Source organism: Enhydra lutris, unplaced genomic scaffold, assembly GCF_002288905.1.
Source record: "Enhydra lutris kenyoni isolate GAN:26980312 unplaced genomic scaffold, ASM228890v2 scaffoldscaffold23, whole genome shotgun sequence".
NCBI lineage: Eukaryota > Metazoa > Chordata > Mammalia > Carnivora > Mustelidae > Enhydra > Enhydra lutris.
In genome coordinates, this window is record NW_019154107.1 from 26,458,808 (window position 1) to 26,469,892 (window position 11,085).

The following is an 11,085-nucleotide window of genomic DNA, read 5'->3' on the forward strand; positions in this document are numbered from 1 at the left end:
GGATCATGACCTGAGCCGAAGGCAGAGGCTTAACCCACTGAGCCACCCAGGCGCCCCGAGAGAGAGAATCTTAAGCAGGTTCCATGCCCAGCTCGATCTCACGATCCTGAGATCATGACCCCAGTTGAAATCAAGAGTCAGATGTTCAACAGACTGAGACACCCAGGTACCCCATAACAATAGATCCTTTATACTTTTTTAGACTTCTTTTGAGTTCTAGTAAGTGACTAATGTTTGCAAATATTCCATGTATGTTTGAAAATAATGTATATTTTATATTTATTGGCTGCTAATTTTGTCATTCAAAGATTCTATATCCTTGATACTTGTCTGGTTGCTTTATTGGTTTATAAAAGAGATGTTCTTTAATTTCCCATTGTGATTATGGGTTGTTTTATATATGTCTTGAGGCAATATTGTTAGTTACACACAATATCTTTCTGGTAGAATTTGTATTATATTATTTTAAATTCTCTCTCTTTATTCCAGTTAGTGCTTTTTGCTTCACATTCTAATTTGATATATTAATATAGGTTCAGCATCTTTTTATGGTGAGTATCTGCATGGTACATATTTTTGCTTTATTTTCAACATTTTTGTGACATATTCTTTTATTTATGCCTTATAGAGTTGAATTTTTATTTTTATTTTTTTAATTTTTTTTTAATTTTATTTATTTGTTTGACAGACAGAGATCACAAGCAGGCAGAGAGGCAGGTAGAGAGAGAGGAAGGGAAGCAGGCTCCCCGCTGAGCAGAGAGCCCGATGCGGGGCTCGATCCCAGGACCCTGGGATCATGACCTGAGCCGAAGGCAGAGGCTTTAACCCACTGAGCCACCCAGGCGCCCCTATAGAGTTGAATTTTTAAATATTCCACTATTTTAATAAAAGAGTGTCATTTGTTTCATTTATTTTAAATACTAATATATTTTGACTTATTTTATATTTTCTATTATTCAATTATTTTTTGTTACTTTTTTCATGTCTTCTGTTTGAGAGATAAAATTTTCCATTTGCTGATTTGGGAGCTATATATCATATTTTTTGTTTATGAATTTGTTATCTCCAAATTTTAAAATACATATTCTTCTTTAAGTTTTCTAACAAAAATTAAAGTTACCCAGTATCTGTTTCCTTATCACAACCATGACAAAGTCCTTAGTCTGCTTTTACTACCAACAACACATTTAGGGAAATCTTGATTTTGTTTAGTGTTTTAATCTTATATTTATTTTAAATACAAAAAGTAGTTATAGTTATTTTAAATTAATAGTTAATTAAATTTACTCATGTATCTTATCACAGGTGGTGCTGTGAAGCACATAATTAGAAGCACATAATGCCTAGTTGTCTCTTTTTATGCCATTAACAACCACTGGAGATCGTTACATATATCCGTTAAATAAATAGGGGTTAAAAACGGTGATGTTTTAGTTTTGCTATTCCTTCTTCACATATTAATTGGAACACTTATAAAGATAAACTTGTACTTATCAAGTAATTGCTTACCCTGAGGTACAGTTCATATAGGAAAGGCATAATTAATGTTTGATCTCAATTTATTTCTCAATTCAAAAGACTACATAGGCTCTTTAGTAACTTCTCAGGATGACCAAAGAGCATGTTTTTAAATGTCCTTATAAATTTGTGGATTTAAGTCCATTGCATGTTTTTATCCTTCATGATATTTAGACAGGCCCATCTTTGATCAATGGGAGCCTAATCACATTGGCTCCTGTGTCTTAAAGACACAACCCTAATATTCTTTGACAGCTTCTTGCTTTTATGATATCACTTTATGTTCAAGCTCATCTCATACATTTCCTGTCCAGGAGCTTTGTTTCTATTAATGGGAAATTAGAGACCACGGTATGGGTTCTAGTGGCTGCTTATTACTTCTGACTTGTTGGGTTTTGTCTCTAGGACTTTTTCATAGACAAAACTAAGGAATATTTTCTTTTGTAAAAGAGAACACAACTTGAGTTCATAATGGTACTTCCAACTCAAAATCAGAGCTATGGATTTTACCCTATTCTTTCCATAGATAACCATTAAAAAAAAAAAGATTTTACTTATTTGAGAGAAAGAGAGAGTGAGAGAGAGAGCACAAGCAGGGGAGGTGCAGAGGGAGTAGGAGAAGCGGACTCCTGGCTGAGGGATCATGACCTGAGTCAAAGGCAGACACTTAATAACTGAGCCACCGGGCGCCCCTTTTAATATTATGAATTGTCATTTAATTTTAAATGTACACATGAGCATAATTATGCACACATTTATAATTACTTCCCTTTTCCTAGATTAAAAAATGCCATCTGCACTGTTTTCCCCTTCTTGCCTTTTTTCTCTAAACCGTATATCCTGTGATGACTTCATAGTATTATACAGAGATATTTCTTCCTCGTTTTTCTCTTGCATAACATTTCTCTTTTCAAATCCACATGTATTTAACCAGTTCCCTATTGATAGACATTTGGGATAATTTCCCGCTTTTCATTATACGTAATGTTTCTGTGGATAACCTTGTACATATATCTTTTTTGCATTTTTGGCAATGTATAATTGAAATGAACAATTTACTTTGGGATTACTGGGTCGCAGGGTAAATGCATATGAAATTTTGCAGGATAGTGCCAAATTTACCTCCAGAGGGATCTTCCATTTTCTACTACCATCATCAGTGTTGCATCAGCCACTCTGGTTAAACATGAAATGTTTTTTCTGCACACTTTGTATTTCTCTTGTCTTGAGTTAACTGTCTTAGTGTTAAGATCCACTTGGATTTTTTTCCATAAATTGTCTGTTCATATCTCTATCCCCATTTTCTCTGGGAATAATAGTCTTTTTCTTCTTTACTTTTGGAAGTTCCATATTTTTTCCAGTTTTTATTTCTTTTTTTACTTTACTCCTGGTATTTTTTTTTTGTTTTTAATTTGTCAATTTAATCCAATATATCAATCTTTTCCCTTATTACTTCTGGATTTTAAAACATAGGAAGGTTTTCCCTACTCTGAGGTTATAGAGAAGTTTACCCGTGTTTTCCTCTGGTATTATTTTCTTTTTTAAATCTCTGATACATTTAGAATTTATCCTAGTGTATGGTGTGGAAGGTGGGTCCCATTTTATCTTTTTCAATAAGGCCATCCGGTTAGCCCATACCAGCTAAGTTCATCTCTTCCCCCACTGATTTTAAACACCACTTTTATTGTATACTTAAATTCTATATACAATAGTGCTTTCTAGATTTTCTATCCTTTTCCATTGGTATATCTATTTATGTACCAATATCCAAGTATTTTAATTTTAAAGTGCATATAATGTGTTTTAATGTTTGGTGGTACAAGACCCTTCACAATTACTTTTCTTTTTCAGGTTTCCCTAGCTATTTTTACCTCTTTGTGATTCTAAATGAACTTTACATTCAACTTGTCAAGCTCCAAGATAATAGTTGTTGGTATTTTTTTCCTGTTGGTAGCTGTAATGGACTGAATGTCTATGTTACCTCTAAATTAATATATTGAAATCTTAATGCCCAAAGTGATAATATTAGGAGGTGGGGCTTTGGGGAGGTGATTTGGTCAAGGGTAGAACCCTCATGAATAGAGGAATACCCATCAGAAAGATCCTTTGTCCCTTCCACCATGTGAGGACATAAGGAGAAGATGGCCATCTAGGAAATGGGCCCTCTCTGGACACCTAATTTGCCAATGTCTTTTCTTGAACTGTAAGAAAGAAATTTCTGTTTTTCATAAGCCACACAGTCTTTGTTATTTTTTTACAGCAGCCTGAACAAACTAAGACAGTTTGGATTGTGTTAAAGTTATAAGTGAATTTAAGGACATCTGAAATGTTTTTATGTTGATTCTTTCAATAGAAGAATATGATATGTGTTTCCATTTATTCATGTCTATTTTTGCACTTTAAGAGTGTTGTAGAATTTTGCTCTATATTTTTTAATATCTCTTAACTTTATGTCCAAGTATTTTATTTTCCTTTTTACTATTACAAAGAAATTCTTATTTCCCATTAGATCTTCTAACTGGTGTTTGTCTACGTATATGAAGTCTCTCAGTATTTTTATGCCTTATATTTCTTCATTGCTCTCCCCCACTCCAAGCTTAAATTATAAGGCTAGCTGGATTAAAAATGATAAATTGGGAGTTATTTTTTTCCCCTTTAAAGATATGACTTCTTTTTCTTTGTCAGCACTTAATGACAAAGTGCTGACAAATTGAGAGAAGTCTGCTCTCAATGGAATTGTTATTAACTTGTAGTCTGTCTTTAGTAAGTCTGTCTTTTTACTAGATGATCTTTTCATCTTTGAAATTATGCATCTGTACTATGAAATGTCTAGATGTTTATTTGTTTAAATTTACATTAGGTTCTGAGTGCTTTTTATTCTCTGCAGTCAAGCTTTCCTTAATTAAAAAATTACCAATAATCATATCTTCAAATTATCATATCTCACCAGTCCTTCCATTCTCTACCTCTGAAAACCTTCTTTTACAAATATGGGAGCATCTTAATCTATTTTCTATATCTTTTATCTTCTCTTTCTTATTCCTCTGGATTTTGTAATAATTCATTGATTTTTTTGGTCTGGTCTTTAGATAATTTTAAATTCTCTGCCTAAAGGTCTAATTTCCAAGATTCTAATGGATTTATTTTCAAATATACCAGTTCTTTTAAAATATCTATGTATTTTTCTTAGTTCTTTTAGCCAAAGTTATACCTTCATTTATGTCTTTGAACATTTTCAACACTTTTTTTTCCAAATCTTTGTCAACGCATCTTATAATAAAAATAATTTGTTGTGGAGTTAATTTTTGTTTCAACTGTTCACTTTGTTAATTATTTTTCATAGCATTAGTGGGGGGCTTTTTTGCATTTGGAATTTTTATTTGTAGCTTCATTTTTCCCCCTTTCTTTTATTCATCTCTGCATTCTTCTTTTTAAGTTTTGTAGCTGCTTCTTTATGTACTGCTGGGCTCCCAGTCCAAAACTAGGTCTAATAATGACATTTTCAGTTTTCTCTCACAGTGATCTTGGGGAACCTGACAGATCTGGTCAAGCAGGTGGCTGGGTTCAAACCTAGATTCCAAGGCAATGTATCTGTCCTTCTACTGTTGTAGGCCTCCAGGTTCATTCTAGCTCTAGCCTCAAGTAACTTTTGGGGTAATTTCTTTAGGCTCCTTTTAAGGGGATGAGTTGGGATCCACACCGTGTTTTCTGGCTTCACACTGCAAACCCATGTCTGTTTCCCTGAATTATCTGAATCTCTCCAGTCAGTTGGACATGCAGGAGCTAAATTTCTGCCTATCACTGCCTGTTCTTGGGCTATGAGTTCAGTTTATGGATAGATGTCTCTTGTATTTGCTCTCGACTACATTTTTAAAATTTTTTTAATTTTTATATCTTGTGCATTATTACTGTGTGTTTAGATCAGAAAGGATTTTCAAAGCAAGGAGTCATTGAGGAATTTTAATTGGAAGCCTACCTGATTCTGATTCTTTGCGTCATTTATCCTGGATTTAACATCCACTGTGGCTGCATATGATTGTCTGAGCCCAGATCACATGCCTATATCAAAGCTTTAAGGAAACCTAAAAAAGCATCTGGCACTTTCAACTCCTATAAAGAGAGATAGTTCTGCCTTTAAACAAAACTCATAATTTGTTGATTTTCCAAACTTGGAAAGGAGACTCAGATTTAGGGTTGCCAAACAAAATAGCTATCCACCATAGCATATGCCCTGGAAACCTATGAAAAGATATCTTCTATCTGAGCATTACATGCACTTCTTCATTTCTGTACAAAACCACAAAACTACTGAAACATCAACAAATTAAAGTTTAGTTTTCATGCAATAAAGAAATACAGGCCCTACAGATCATCATGATCACATAAAGCAGAGCTTTTTGTTAAAAGTATGACTAAAATGCACAATGGCCTGATTTTATACTTTATAATAGCTTTTAATCTGCATTGGTTGGAATTCTAGAGGCCCATCTGTTCTAACAGAAGACTTTGTCAACTTCATATTTTTATGGCACTACTTTAATTGCAGGTTTTTGTGATATTTGTAGTGTTTGAGCTGAAAATAATGAGAAAAATAATCTATAAAAAGGTTTGGGATGCCATCAACTTTCTAGCAGTTACCATGCAATCACAGATGCTGGGGACATTTAATGATATAATTATATGGAACTTGAGGCTCTCTTTCCAGTTTCAAAACTTGTAGACTTGAAGTATCAGAAATAATAAGGGAAAGAAAAAAGAATGGTTTCCAGATTCCTTTTCCTTTCATATCTAAGAAAAGATTTCCTTTGCCTTACTCCCACTGGAGAAGATGACCACTCCTTTGGTCCTATAAGAATCTCTTTTTGTAACTCCTATATTGAAAATGAAGGTGTTCTAGGAGCCTTCTCTTAAACCTTTGTTAGTGACTCTGTGACTTTATTTCATATACCATGTGTGAATGAATATATAGACCTCTCTTCTTTGCCAAAACCTATACCTATCTCTGCAGTGGTCAAAGCCTGCAGGTTTTCTAGCAAGATTTTGGAGTCAAATTTCAACATGTTATTGGATTTGTTTTCCATACTGATTAAGGCAACATCTGACTCCAAATAGGGACACTGTGACCATTTTAATGTATCTTCACCTTAGGAGATAACCCATCTGTAAAGATTGTCTGTAATCTCTGCATTATGCCTGATTACTGCTACAGCATATTCTTGGGGAATCCTCTTTATCTTTTTGACCCTTGTTTTAGGGATACCCTAGAAGAACAAGATTGAAAATTCTCTATGCATTCACCGGATGAGAGAAGTATTGATTAACTTGAATATGATCTATCACCTTCTTCCCTGAATATTCATTCACCATTTACTTTTTGTCAACTGATGTCTCTGCTTAGATATATTTTTACCACCTCAAGCTGGATATTGGTTAAGACTAAGTTCTCCTTGTCCTGAATACAAATGGTAATAATTTCCCTGGAAGAAGATGGAATAAGAGGCAAATGGGCCCGGAAATCAAGCTTGGGAGTAAAATATGAAATGTGTTTTCCACCCAGGAAGAACAACAAAATGTGGATTTGTTTGCTAGGCTTGTGTCCTCAAAGGAAGTGTCCTTGAACTATCTCCTAGTGCACTTGCGATCTTCTCCATGGTACCTAGCATGCTGTGAGTGTTCAGAAAAAGCTACACTCAGCTTCTTTTTTTATAATCTGTGGTGTTAAATTCAAGGTTAAAATGAAAATATAATTCTAAGAGAGAAAACAATCATATACAACATTCAATTGATACTGGAGAAGTCAAGAAAAGAGCGGAAGAAAAAAAGAGCAAGAGCACTGACTAGAAAACAAACACAAATATGGTAGATATCAATCCAACTATATATAAATAATCTTCTAAATGTGAATGATCAAAATATACCAATTAAAAAAGAGACACCGTGTGAATGGATAAAAAAGGAAGACCCAACTATACATCGTCTATAGGAAACCTACTAAAGTGTAAAGACAGAAATAGCTAAAAAGGGCAGGGTTGTGAGACAATAAATTTCTGTTGTTTAATCCAAAAAAAAGAAAGCAGGGGGAGACAGATAAACAAAGATGTTAATCAAAAGAGCTAGAGTAGCTATATTAATTTCAGATGAAGCAGAATTCAGAGAAAGGAAAATTATCAGAGATAAAGAAAAGCATTACATAATGATGAAAGAATTAATTCACCAAGAAGACATAACAAACCTTAATGTCTATCCACCTAACAACAGAGCATCAAAATATGTGAGGCAAAACTAATAAAACTGCAAGGGGAAATATATGAATACAATATTATACTTGAAGATGTCAACATCCCTCAATCAGTAATTGACAGATCCAGCAAGCAGAAAATCAGTAATGAGAGAGTTGAACAGAACAGCATCATCAACCAACTGCATCTAATTGACATTTATAGAATACTTCATCCAAGAACAAGGGAATTCACATTCTTCTCAAGCTCACATGGAATATTCACCAAGATAGACCACATTCTGGGCCATAAAATACATTTTAACAAATTTAAAATAATAGACATATCGAATATGCTCTCAGACCTCAGTGGAATTAACATATATGTCAATAACAAAAGTGTAGATAGAAAATTCAAGAATATTTAGAAATTAAACAACAAACTTCTAAATAATAAATAAGCTAAAGAAGTCCTAAGAGAAATTATGATATTCTTAAATAAATGAAGGAAAAACAGTCATCTGAGTAGACTCTTATTGATTTTAAAAAACTGAATCAAGAATTAGTAATTGTACAAAGAGAAAGTACCAGACTGAAATGGTTTCATTAGTGAATTGTATAAAACATATAAGAAGGAAATGATATGAATTCTCTACAATTACTTCCAGATAATAAAAGCAGGAGGAAAACTTCTCAATTCATTCTCTGAGACCAGAATTACCCCGATACCAAAACCAGACAAAAACATAATAAAGGAAAGCTACAGACAAGTATCTCTCATGAACATAGATGTAAGAATTCCCAACAAAATACTAGCAAGTTGAATCTAGAAATGCATAAAGAGAAATACACAGTGCAACTAACTGATATTTCTTCCAGGTATACAAAGCTGGTTCAACATTTAATAATTTATTCACATAATCCATAATATCAATAGTCTAAAAAATAATCATATTATCATATCAATAAATGAGGAAATATTATTTGACAACATGCATTCATGATAAAAACTCTCAGAAAATTAGAAATAGAGGAAAACTTCCTCTAATACTTAATAATGAGAAACTAGATCTTTCCTCTCAATACCAAGGCCAAGACAAAAATGTCCTCTTTCACCATTCTTATTCAACATTGTACTGGAAATTCTATCTAATGTAGTAAGATGAGAAACTGAAATAGAATGTATACAGATTAGGATTGAAGAAATAAAACTGTCTTTGTTCACAGATGACATGACTGTCAGTGTAGAAAATCCCAAATAATCAACAAAAAACTCCTGGAACAATAGGCAAATATAGCATGGTTTTTGGATAAAATGTTAATTATACAATTTCAACTGCTTTCCTGTATGCCAGCAATAAGCAATTGGAATTTGAAATTAAAAACACAATGCCGTTCACATCTATAGCACCAAAGAAGAAAAGAAATAGGCATAAATCTAAAAAAAAATGTGTAAGATCTATATGAGGAAAACTATAAAACTCTTATGAAAGAAATCAAAGAATTTCTAAAACCTGGAGATCTATTCCATTGCCAGGAATAGGAAGATTGAATATTGTTAAGATGTCAGTTCTTCCCTACTTAATCTTCAGTTCAATCCCAGCAAGTTACTTGGTCAATATTGACAAACTGGTTCCAAAGTTCATATGAAAAAAGCACATGACTCAGAATAGCCAATGCAATGTTGAAGAAAGAACCATTTCAGAGAACTGACATTACTCAAGAGTACTTACGATAGGGGATCAAAATGGTGATGTGGATGACCCCAGCCTCTCCATCCTCCCCACAAAGATTAGCAATTCAACAGCTATCCATGGACAAAAACAGCTCTGAGAGAGCTCTAGAGTTCACTTGAGAAAGTTTAGCAACATAGTGGAAAAGAAAAAAAAAAAAAACTAGAATAATCTCACAAGAAGAGAAGGAAGTCAGCCTCATTTTGCCTGTATCATTTCATCCTCCAAGGCAGCATTGTTCAATGTCAAGTGGAAACTGTCCAGCTAGAGTTTCCTCACCAGGAAAGGAAGAACAGTGTAGGTGACCAGTTTCCCACTCCCCTTTTTGGAGTGTTGCACAGAGGTCCCACTTCAGTTTCAACCCACCCAGACCAGCAAAGCTGAAAGGTACAGAGACAGCTAAGAATAAAGAGAAAGAGAAACTGGGCTATTAATAGCAGATGGGCGGCAGGAGGGATTGTGGTTCACAAAGACCTGCTCTGCAGACACAGCGGATTTCACCATTGAAGAAGAAACCAACAGCCAACGCAGCTGCTTCAGGCCCCCTGTAGATTTCACCAGCTTTTACCCCATAGGTATTTGTGTTTGTGGGCACCAGCTGTCTGACTCCCTCCCCCGGCCCCTGCTAGAGCACAGGAGGCTCATCAGCAGCCATCCCAGGCCTCTGTGGCTTCATGAATCTAAGACACCAGCTGCATGAGTCCCTTCCTGTCCCTACTGGGACCTGAGATACACACCGGCAGGCAGCTCAGGTCTCTGTGACTGCATGTGTGCAAGATGCCAGCCTAGATTCCCCAGCTGACCTCCAAAGCTGTGTGCACAATTGGAGTCAGCAACTCCAGCTGTGCACATGCACACTGCCCTCCACGTACCATCATTGGCCTCCACCACAGTGCCTATGCCCACAGAGAGAGTGAGCAGCCGCAGGAGAGCATACCAACATTCAGGGCCCCCACAGGCCCAGATCAGGCCCTTTCTGTTGTCACTGGACTGCACCACCACAGTTCCCTATAGCTAGCCCCTTCAGCTATACACTTTCATGCTCCCAGCCTGAATCCCATCACCAGCATCCACTGTGGTGCACATGCCCAAGGAGAGTTGGCAACCAGCCCCAGGAAAGCATACCAACAGACAGAGCCCTCTTAGCTGCCAATGAGCCCATAGTTGGCCTTGGCTTTGCCACCTGTCCTGACCCGCACCACCGCGTGTGTGTTTGCAACCAGCCATTGCTGGAATATTATTCAGCCGTGAAAAAGAATGAAGCCTTACCATTTGCAACAACATGGATGGAGCTAGAGAGTATAATGCTAAGTGAAATAAGCCAGAGAAAGACAAACACCATATGATTTCACTCATGTGGAATTTAAGAAATAAAGCAAACAAGTGAAGGGGGAAAAAGAGAAAGAGAGAGAGAAAACAAGCAATAGACTTTTAACTATGGAGAAAAAACTGATGGTTACCAGAAGGGAGGTGGGAAGGAATTGGTTAAATAAGTGATGGGAATTAAAGAGTGCACTTGTTGTGATGAGCACTGGGTGTTTTATGAAAGTGTTGAATCACTATGTTGTATCCCTGAAACTAATATTACATGGTATGTTAACTAAGTGGAATTTAAAT